Consider the following 11,812-nt stretch of genomic DNA (forward strand, 5'->3'; position numbering starts at 1 on the left):
TGTTGGGCATGAACGGTGTGAATATTACTGCCATATACGCCAAATACAATGGAAAACAATAGCTGAATGCGCCCCGTGGTGGGGAGGATTCTACGAGTGCCTCATACGAAGCATAAAGACATCGATGGCGAAAAATAATCTAAAGAAAAACAACTACAGTGGAGGAGTTACGCACAATTGTAGCAGAAGTTGAAGGAGCGCTCAACAATCGACCGTTAACTTACGTGTATGGTGAACCTAATGAAGTTAAATGAACCCATGCCACTGACTCCTGTAGACATCATAGGCGGTCGCGAACATCTTCAAGACGGACAAACAAGACCATACAACGGAGACGTTGAAAAAGCATGGCGAAGTAGATGCAAACTAGTGAAAGCTTGGGGGAAGAGATGGCATCACGAATATCTCAAGGAAATAGGAGCTACTGTCAAAGCCAAGACACGACAAGCGAAACCATTGTCCCAAGGCAATGTGGTTTTAATTGAAGACCGGGGTCCAAGAAACATTTTGGAAAATGGGCCGAATTGAAAAAAAGTTACCCTGGACGCGACGGAATAACAAGAGCTTGCCTACTTTAGACAGGCAACAAAGAGTTTCTCAGAATATCTGTGAACAACACTACCCTCTTGAAGAGTGCTTCAAATATCCCGCCAAAGCCTATCTCGATGAAAGTTGGGCGGGCGGGAGCCTGCAAAAAAAGCCGGCAGATCCCACGCCATGTGGGAATCCATGTTATGCGAAGCAGTGTGCGGGGAGCCTACCAAGTTAACGAAACGACCATGAGAGCACCAAGACGTAGGCGGCTCTTTCATGGCCTACATGACACGCATGTCATGACATTCATGTCATGAGTCGTCAGGAGTCCCTTTAGCTACACCTAAGAGACCTTAGGGCGAAAGCCTTAGTCATACTCGTGACTGACTTCTACCAACATCCTTTAGTGTTTCCTTCACTTAGTAGCCACGTCCGAAACCATTTCAGTGTTTTTCAGTGTTAATATTTTTTCGCTGAGTTAGTGAGTGAAATAACTTTATTGAGGTCCAGAGAAGACGCAGGGGAGACCCCGCGCCAACCGGCTAGTCCCACGTAGGGACCGCAAGCCGAGCTTCATTGACGTTTTTTTTTTTTTCATAGACATGATCTGGTGGAGGTGCTTTTGTGTCCATGCAGCGGACGCCCCCGCAAAGCCGCGACCCAAGCCCGAAACCGGAGGACGAGACCAACGTCGCCAAGGACCAGCGAGCTAGCCGTAGGCAGCAAGGTCTTTTGCCAGAATACGGACTTCTTCCCGAGAAGACCACAGCGATCAAGGCCAAGTCAACGACCTCAATGGCAGCCCCAGCGTCCCCCATCCTGCTGCAGCAACCTCGGGAGCCACCGACCTTCCGTGGATCATCAGCTGAAGACCCTGAAACATGGCTGGAGACGTACGAGAGGACCGCGACATTCAACAAATGGAGCGACGATGACAAGCTGCGCCATGTCTATTTTTCGTTGGATGACGCTGCTCGGACATGGTTTGAGAACAGGGAGACCACCCTGGTGACTTGGGACCTATTTCGCGAGAACTTCGTCAGGACCTTCACGAGTGTCGTACGAAAAGAAAGTTAGGTTCTTGATGCGGGGCGTCAAAGAGCATCTATTCACTGGATTGATGCGCAACCCGCCCAAGACTGTGGCAGAATTTGTTTCGGAGGCGACAACGATCGAGAAGACGCTTGAAATGCGAGCCAGACAATACAACCGCCGTGCGCTGACAAACTACGCCGAAGCTCAAGCTCTAGGCGCCGACTACCTGCACGAGACGATCAGAGCTGTTGTACGGGAAGAACTACAGAAATTATTCCCAAGGTCGCAGCCTCAGGTGACTTCAATCGCCGACATAGTTAAAGAAGAGGTTCAGCGATCACTGGAAGTGCCAGAAGTTCCGGCATCGCCTCAACTACAGCCGCAAGCGATGACCTACGCCGCCGTCGCCCGTCGTCAAGGCCCCTCTCCGCGCTCGCGCCAGGGCCCCGTAACGCCGCAGTTCCGTCGTCCACCGCCGCCGCCGCCAGCACGCCCACCCGTCACCCAGCGCAGCTACCAGCGGAAGACGGACATTTGGCGCGCCCCCGACCACCGCCCGCTCTGCTATCACTGCGGGGAAGTCGGCCATGTCTACCGCCGATGCCCATACCGCGAGATGGGCCTACGAGGGTTCGCCGTCAGCGCGCCACGTCCACAGCTTGGCGAGCGACCACGCGACATCGCTGACTACCTCGCCGGAGCCCAGTGGCAACCACGACGACCCTCACGCTCGCCGTCACCAGGACGTTACCTGTCGCCGCAGCGCCGACCATACACTGGCCCAGCGTGGGGCCGGTCCGTGAGCCCCTATCCGGGAAACTAAAGGCAGCAACCGATGGAGGTGCGGTTGCTGTACGACGCAATACCGAAGATCCTCCGCCGCCATCGACGACGACAACTCACGCATCATCACAACGAGGTACCAGCACACCGCCTAGCAAGAGCCTTGACGACAACACTTCGCCGCCGAAAGAAGACCTACCGACGCGACGTAGCAGCAGCGAAGCAAGCCGACGTAGCCGTGATCCGACGCCACGACTTAACCGCAACGCCAGACGACGGTCTACCGACTTAGACGTGGTAATCGATGGTCATAGCGTCACCGCTCTCGTCGACACTGGAGCTGACTATTCCGTCTTCAGTGGCCCGTTCGCCGCCAAGTTGAAGAAGGTGAGGACGGCCTGGCAAGGACCTGATATCCGGACAGCGGGAGGCCACCTAATAACGCCGGCTGGAATCTGCACAGCGCGAGTCACGGTTAACAATCGCACTTACCCGGCGAGCTTCGTAATCATGCAGCACTGCTCCAGGGACGTCATCCTAGGCATGGACTTTCTAAACCAACATGGTGCAGTCATCGATTTAAGGTCCAAGTCAATAACGCTTTCAACGCACAACGCGATAACACCGGATACAGACATCAGTTACCATGCCTTGAATGTGCTAGAAGAACAAGTCACCGTTCCGCCTCGCTCCAGTGTAATGATTTCCGTCGGTGCCGAAGTGCCTCCAGATATGGAGGGCGTCATCGAGGGCGATCATCACTTACTGCTCGATCGTGAAATTTGCGTCGCTAGAGGCATAGCTAAGCTACGTGAAGGCAAAGCAAGAGTGATGCTCACGAACTTCAGCGACGAATACAAGCACATTAACAAAGGCACAACGGTCGCCTACATCGAGGAAATAGTACAAGCCGGCAGTGCGTTTGCCTTCACGGATTCTAGTGCACCTGCAACGAAGACTGTAGTACTTGAACCAACTTTCGACGTCAATCAGAACCTTCCTTGCAATAAGAAAGAACAGCTAAAAGCTCTGCTCCTGCAATACAAGGACTGCTTCTCGTCGTCGTCAAAAGTTCGACAAACCCCGGTCGCCAAGCACCGCATCATAACCGACGAATATGTCCGCCCACTCCGTCAGAGCCCGTACCGAGTTTCGGCGCGCGAACGCGAGGACCATAAGGCAACAAGTCGACGAAATGCTACGCGACGACATCGTCCAGCCGTCCAAGAGTCCGTGGGCGTCCCCCGTGGTGTTAGTGAAGAAGGATGGAACCCTACGTTTCTGCGTCGATTATCGTCGCCTCAACAAAATCACGAAGAAGGACGTATACCCTCTCCCACGGATTGACGACGCCTTGGACGACTTTACAACGCAAAGTATTTTTCGTCGATGGACCTCAAAACCGGCTATTGGCAAATCGAAGTCGACGAGAGAGACCGGGAGAAGACTGCCTTTATAACACCAGACGGACTGTTCGAGTTCAAGGTCATGCCGTTTGGTCTTTGTTCGGCACCTGCGACTTTCCAACGGGTCATGGATACAGTACTGGCAGGCTTGAAGTGGCAGACTTGCCTCGTCTATTTGGACGACGTCGTTGTGTTTGCCTCAAGCTTCGAGGAACATCTCCGGCGCCTTGAAACAGTTCTTCAAGCTATCAAGACCTCCGGACTCACGTTGAAGCCAGAAAAGTGCCGCTTCGCATACGAGGAGCTCTTGTTTTTGGGCCATGTCATCAACAAGTCTGGAGTGTGCCCTGACCCACAGAAAACGGCGGCCATCACTGACTTTCCTCCGCCCGCCGACAAGAAGGCAGTGCGTAGATTTCTTGGCCTGTGCGCCTATTACAGGCGCTTCGTCAAGGATTTTTCACGGATCGCCGAGCCACTGACATACCTCACGAAGGCCGACGTCGAGTTCAAGTGGGAGACGCCGCAAATCGAAGCATTTGAAGAACTGAAGCGATGCCTGCAATCGCCGCCCATTCTTGCGCATTTCGACGAAAACGCCGATACCGAAGTCCACACCGACGCAAGCAGCGTAGGACTCGGCGCCGTGCTTGTGCAGCGGACTGACGGACTAGAAAGGGTTGTAAGTTACGCTAGCCGGTCGCTATCGAAGGCGGAATCAAATTATTCCACAACAGAAAAGGAGTGCCTCGCCATCATCTGGGCTACATCAAAGTTTCGCCCCTACCTCTATGGCAGGCCCTTCAAAGTTGTAAGCGACCACCACGCCTTGTGTTGGCTAGCTAACTTGAAGGATCCTTCAGGTCGCCTCGCACGATGGAGTCTGAGACTTCAAGCATTCGACATCACCGTCGTCTACAAGTCCGGCCGAAAGCACTCTGACGCCGACTGCTTGTCTCGCGCCCCCGTCGAACCGCCGCCACAGGACGACCAGGATGACGACACTTTCTTGGGACCCATCAGTGCCGACGAATTCGCTGAACAACAGCGAGCCGACCCGGAACTAAGGAGCCTTGTAGACTACCTAGAAGGCAAGACCGTCACTGTGCCGAAGGTGTTCAGGCGAGGATTGGCGTCGTTTTTCTTGCAAAACGATATTCTCCTAAAGAAGAACTTTTCGCCTCTCCGAGCCAACTACCTCCTCGTGGTACCCTCAGCGTTGCGTCCAGAGGTTCTGCAAGCTCTCCATGACGACCCAACGGCTGGACATCTCGGTTTTTCCCGCACGCTCGCGAGGATACAAGAAAAATACTACTGGCCTCGCCTCTCTGCCGACGTCGCCCATTACGTAAGGACATGCCGAGACTGTCAGCGACGCAAAACACCGCCGACAAGGCCAGCCGGACTTCTACAGCCGATCGAACCACCTCGCCGACCATTCCAGCAGATTGGGATGGACTTACTTGGGCCTTTTCCGACGTCGACGTCCGGGAATAAATGGATCGTCGTAGCTACGGACTACCTCACCCGCTACGCCGAAACAAAAGCCTTGCCCAAAGGCAGTGCCGCCGAGGTAGCCCGATTCTTCGTTGAGAACATTCTCCTGCGTCACGGTGCTCCAGAAGTCCTCATCACCGACAGAGGCACGGCCTTTACGGCAGAACTAACTCAAGCCATCCTGCGATACAGCCAGACAAGCCATCGCCGGACCACCGCCTACCACCCGCAGACGAATGGCCTCACCGAGCGCCTAAATAAGACCATCGCCGACATGCTGGCAATGTACGTCGACGTCGAACACAAGACGTGGGATGCCATCCTTCCGTACGTGACCTTCGCATACAACACGGCCGTGCAAGAAACGACGCACATGGCACCGTTCAACCTGGTCTACGGAAGGAACCCGGCAACGACGCTTGACGCCATGCTACCGGACGTCACCGATGAGGAAAATCTAGACGTTGCCACCTATTTGCAGCGTGCCGAAGAAGGTCGACAGCTCGCCCGTCCTGCGCATCAAGAACCAGCAGAGGACCGACAGCCGACACTACAATCTTCGACGACGCTACGTCGAGTACCAGCCCGGAGACCGTGTTTGGGTCTGGACTCCGATACGCCGACGAGGACTTAGCGAAAAACTCTTACGTCGCTATTTCGGACCATATAAGATCATCCGACGTATTGGCGCACTGGACTATGAGGTCGTGCCAGACGGCATTTCGCAATCACAGCGGCGCCGCGCACGACCCGAAGTCGTCCATGTGGTGCGTCTTAAGCCTTTCTACGCCCGCTGACGAACTTAGGTACTTTGTTACTTTATTTTTTTTCTTTATTACGTGTGATTTTGTTTTCGCTTTCACATTTGTTTGTAGCATCGGGACGATGCTTTTTAAGGGGAGGGTATTGACACGTATAGATGTTTATCTTTCACCGGTGGCCGCTTTCCACCGGCTAACAAATGTTAAACGTTATCGCTCGGCGCAGGACGCGCCTGTATCGGAAGTTTCTAGAACGTTATCGATGCTTCTTTCCATTGCCTGTTTTCACCGACGCTTATGTTATCTGATTGCATGACTGACGCGAATTGTCTAGAACTTTCTGGAAGACACGCGGGCATCAGGGATTAATCTAGAACCTTCGATGACTCAGGTATAAAAGCCGCCGCGTTTCGCCGCTGATCAGATTTTCGACGATCGCCGACTGTGTTCGCCGCTATCGTTGTGCTTTGAGTGTACGTTGCTTTTGTGGGCACGGGTTCGCCCAATAAACAACCAGTTTCGTTGTACACAGTTTTACGACTGTTTTCTTCAGCGTCACTACTACGTGACATCCTTTACTTGTACCGACTTCCGAACCCATTCCAGTGGTTTTTGATTGTTAATCTTTTTTCCCTGAGTCATTGACATTTTTGCTGAGTCATGCTCATGACTATGATTTCTACCAGCATCCTTTAGTGTTTCCTTCACTTAGTGCCCACGTCTCAACCCATTTCAGTAGTTTTTGAGTGCTATACTTTTTTCGCTGAGTCATTGTAATTTTGCTGAGTCATGCTCATGACTATGACTTCTACTAGCATCCTGTAGTGTTTCCTTCACTTAGTACCCATGTCCGAGCCCATTTCAGTGGCTTTTGAGTGTTTATGTTTTTTGCTGAGTCATTGTCATTTTTGCTGAGTCATGCTCATGACTATGATTTCTACCATCGTCCTTTAGTGCTCCCTTCACTTAGTGCCCACGTCCGAACCCATTCCAGTGGTTTTTGAGTGTTAATATTTTTTCGCTGAGTCACTGACGTTTTTGCTGAGTCATGATCATGACTATGACTTCTACCACAATCCTTTAGTGTTTCCTTCACCTATAGTGCCCACGTCCCAACCCATTTAAGTGGTTTTTGAGGAGGAGGAGGAGGAGGAGGAGGAGGAATAAACTTTATTTTTGTACAGCAGATTTGTGAGGCCTAGGCCTCTCTACCTAGATGACGGCCTCGAGCCCTTGGGCTCTGGCTGCATCTTCGGCCTGCTGGATTGCCTTAATTTGGTCTTCCGGTGCAGAGCTGAGCAGCGCGGTCTCCCACTGCTCTCTGGTCTTGTGCGTTTTATTCTGTGTGGGTGTCCCAGGACAAGCCCAAACCATGTGTTGTAAGTCCGCGCTTTCTTGACAGAATCTGCATCTATCGGTGTAAAATTCTGGATAGCAACGGTGGTAGGCCACCGGGTTCGGATAGGTTTCTGTTTGCAACAAGCGCCATGCTGTCGCTTGCCGTCTGCTTAGTGAGGAGTGTGCCGGGGGGAAACGGGCCCTGCCCAATTTATAATGTTTGGTTATTTCGGTAAAGCTGGTCATCCGGTCTCTCCCCATTCCCAGTATTCACGTGTCACCTGCTCGGTCCGTCAGTTCTCGAGCCAGGTTGTGCGCTATTTCGTTCCCGGGAAGGGAGGAGTGTGCGGGTGCCCATATAATGTAAACATCTCCATCTTCACGATAGTTGGCTAATATTCCTAGCGCTTCCGGCGAGATTCTTCCTTTGGCATAATTCTTGACGGCGGTCTTGGAGCCGCTGACTATGATGTTGGCCTCCGTGGAGGCTATTGCCAGTGCTAAGGCAGCCTCCTCCGCCACCTCAGCCTTTCCTGTTTTTATAGTGCCACTAACTCTGGAGTCACCCTCTAGACTGGTAGCAACTATCGACATACTCTGTCTATTTGTGTACTCCGCCGCGTCCACATAGACCACGTCCCCAGCACTACTGAATCTTTTGTGGAGAGCTCTCGCTCTTGCGATTCTTCTATCTTCGTGAAACTCCGGGTGCATGTTTCTGGGGACTGGGAGTATTGAGAGATGTTCCCTTATTTTCCTTGAGATGTCTCCCCGCAGTCCGTGCTGTGCTTCGTAGGATACTCCGATGTCGTCTAAGATGTGTCTGCCCGTCAAACTCTGCGTAAGTCTTTCATACTGCGCCACTCTCTGGGCCTCAATAAGTTCGTCTAACGTGTTGTGCACTCCGAGTGCTAGCAACCTGTCGTTTGACGTATTTCCTGGAAGTCCCAAGGCTTGCTTATACGCCCTTCTAATGATGCATTCTATCTTGGCTTTCTCCGCAGCGTAGAGCTTAAGGTAAGGGACCACATATACAATACGGCTGATTACGAATGTTTCTATTAATCGAAAAAGATTGTGCTCTTTCATGCCATAGTTTCTGTTGGATATCCGCTTTATTAGTCTAATTGTTTGGTGAACACTATTATGCAGTAGTCTAATGGTTTCTCCATTATGGCCGTTTTCGCATATGCGGAGTCCCAGTATTCTTAGGCTCTCCACTATCGGCATCCTGGTGCCCTCTACTGTGACCACAACGTCCGGCCTTTCCTTAATGCTTTTCGACCTCTGCATGTGGGTCTATAGAGCAGAAGTTCTGATTTATGAGAGGAACATCGCAGTCCCTTGTCTCTGATGTAGTCTTCGACCGTGTTTACTGCTGTGGATCTCTTCCAGATGCCCATCGCTTCCAGCCGCCACCCAGAGGGTAATGTCGTCCGCGTATAGGCTGTGTCCGAGTCCTTCTATTTTTTCGAGTCTCACAGGAAGACCAATCATTGCCACGTTGAATAGAAAGGGGGATAGGACCGATCCCTGCGGAGTACCCCTATTCCCTAGTTTGATCTCTTCCGATTTGGTTCCCCCAATTGTAATCTTTGCCGTACGATCCGTCAAGAAGTCCTTGATGTACGCGTATGTTTTACGTCCTACATCCAGTTCTTGAAGATTTTGTAGTACTGCCTTGTGCGTCACAGTGTCAAAGGCCTGTGTTAGATCGAGCCCTAGTATCGCCTTGGTATCTAGAGTTTTCGCGTCCGCATCTATAATGTGATGTTTCAGTTGGAGCATAATATCCTCCTGCGTCGATAACTTTGGTCGAAATCCAACCATGCTATGTGGGTAAAGTCCTCCATCAGCCATGTATCTCGTGAGGCGTGTGAGAACCACATGTTCCATGAGTTTAACCGACGCAGGATGTTAGCGATATGGGCCTTAAGTTTGTCAGTTGTAGTTTCTTTCCAGGCTTCGGTATAAAGATGATTTGAGCTGCTTTCCATTGACTGGAATGTCACCTTGCTCCCAACACTTATTCATGTAGTCTGTGAGCGTTAATTTTTTTTGCTGAGTCTGTCATTTTTGGTTAGTCATGCTCATGACTATGACTTCTACCAGCATCCTTTAGTGTTTCCTTCACTTAGTACCCACGTCCGAACCCATTTTAGCGGTTTTTGAGTGTTAATATTTTTTCGCTGAGTCATTGTCATTTTTGCTGAGTCGTGCTCATGACTTACTTCCACCAGCATCATGTAGTGTTTCCTTCACTTAGTACCCACGTCCGAACCCATTTGAGTGGTTTTTGAGTGTTAAACTTTTTCGCTGGGTCATTGTCATAACCTACATGACACGCATGTCATGACATTTTTGTCATGATCTATCACTTATGTTAGTAATATACTTTTCTCATAATATGCCAGTTTTGTTACATACCAAGTTAACGAAACGACCATGAGAGCACAAAGTCGTAGGCGGCTAAATAGATAGATACGGTCAAAGTTGCAAATCTTCGCCAAGAAATGCTTCGCATTTAATATCATCATCAAGACACTCGAAGACGAAGAGCAATAGAACGGCTCCTTGGCGCGAGCGTGCGCTACTTCACTTCTTCAATAAACTCTTTCATGTTCGAAGACGAAGACGAAGACGAGTCACCGGTCTCGATCGTTTTAACAATATTTGCTTCCGCATGAGTGTGGTATGCATGCGTATAAATAGGGCCAACTGCTTCTCATAAAGCCTTCGTTGAAGTTAGCGCTTTTGTAACCCACTTGCTTTTCCCCGTGAGCCAATGCACTAAATCTGGTGTCTTGTTTTTCTTCCTTCTTTGTTTTTAAGCGAAGCTTTATGTCTGAAATTAAGTTTTCGTTAATTTTTTTATAAACATAGTTCAAACCGCCTGCTTCTTGGCCAATCCCCCCGTAGTGGGTATGCGCCAAAGTTTGGGAAACAAGACAAAACAAGACAAGGCTCACAAGTTTCGGCGGCGGTGTCACGCTGAAAAGTCGGCCTATCCTGGCGATTGTGCAGAAAGGGTCCAAGCTCATTGGCACATACCAGGGACGAAAAAGAAAGAAAGAGAGGGAGAAAGAGAAAGAAAGAGAGAGAGAAAGAAAGAAAATCACCATGAAGGTCAGAGAAAGAAAGACCGAGAGAGAGAGAGAAAGAAAGAAAATCACCATGAAGGTCAGAGAAAGAAAGACCGAGAGAGAGAGAGAAAGAAAGAAAATCACCATGAAGGTCAGAGAAAGAAAGACGAGAGGGAGAGAAAGAAAGAAAATCACCATGAAGGTCAGAGAAAGAAAGACCGAGAGAGAGAGAGAAAGAAAGAAAATCACCATGAAGGTCAGAGAAAGAAAGAGAGAGGGAGAGAAAGAAAGAAAGAGAGAGAGAATGAAAGAGAGAAAATCACCACGAAGGTCAGATACATACACGACAAGCTTCGCTTACCCCCATTTTCTCAACAGGGGAAGGGCTGGTGCTTCTTATATAGCTGTCGGCTCCGTAATTATATGGCATGAACAATTTCTCAAGAGTGCAAAGATAAACAATTACATTACCTTTTAACCCGATGATTTCAAAACACGCGCCAAGTGGAGTGCGGCTTCGGAAGTGAAGTAGAAGGGGATTCGGTGGTCACGTGGCATCAAAACCACTCGTGCGAACGCCAATCAGCCTGCATGGTGCAGTCGTTGAAGGCTTCACAACGACCTCATAGCAAAGCTGGTCACACCCCCCCCCCCCCCCCCAGAAAAAAAAAAATCAGCCCTTCCATCCATCTTCATTCTGCACTTCTCCGCATCCCCCAATGGTTAAGCGATAGTTCTCTGCCGTCGCTTCTCTGCGAACGCAAGACGTCTCTCTCACTTTACATCCCCTTTTATCCAGTCGAGCGCTCAATGGGCTCAGCTTTCGGCGGCATGCATGGTCAAACTATGGGTGCATGCGTCAGTACTGTGTGGTAGATGTTATCATCACTTCCGGTTTCCGTGACGTATCCAGCCTCCTGCCTCACACTTGAAGCCACGCTGAACTTAGCGCGCGTCCTCAACTGGTCGCACTGAAAGGTTATATAATGAATTATTTGTTTACATCTCGAGATATTAAGGTTTCATATATCCCTAATTGCCTGATAGACAGCTGCCCATAGAACGCTTCTCCAACGCCTTCAGCGTGGAGCTACCCAACGTTGGCGCTCCATCAAGCGACAAGCATTTCGTTGTTACTGCCGAGAAACGCACAGTGGGGCATCCGTTTGAATCGTTCACCGCGCGAAGCACATTCCGGCTGTGATCAGAGCGCTGTCATCGCGAAGTGCGGAATATACACGCCGACGGTGGGCGACACCACGCAGAAAATACGCCTGAAATGCGTACCATGCGGTAGGCGCTGCCGTATGCGCTCATATATGTAGTATTTATTGTGCAGCCATAGCGCTGCAATTTTTGTGCCTGCACACGCCCT

The sequence above is a fragment of the Dermacentor silvarum genome, chromosome 1 (assembly GCF_013339745.2).
Source record: "Dermacentor silvarum isolate Dsil-2018 chromosome 1, BIME_Dsil_1.4, whole genome shotgun sequence".
Lineage (NCBI taxonomy): Eukaryota > Metazoa > Arthropoda > Arachnida > Ixodida > Ixodidae > Dermacentor > Dermacentor silvarum.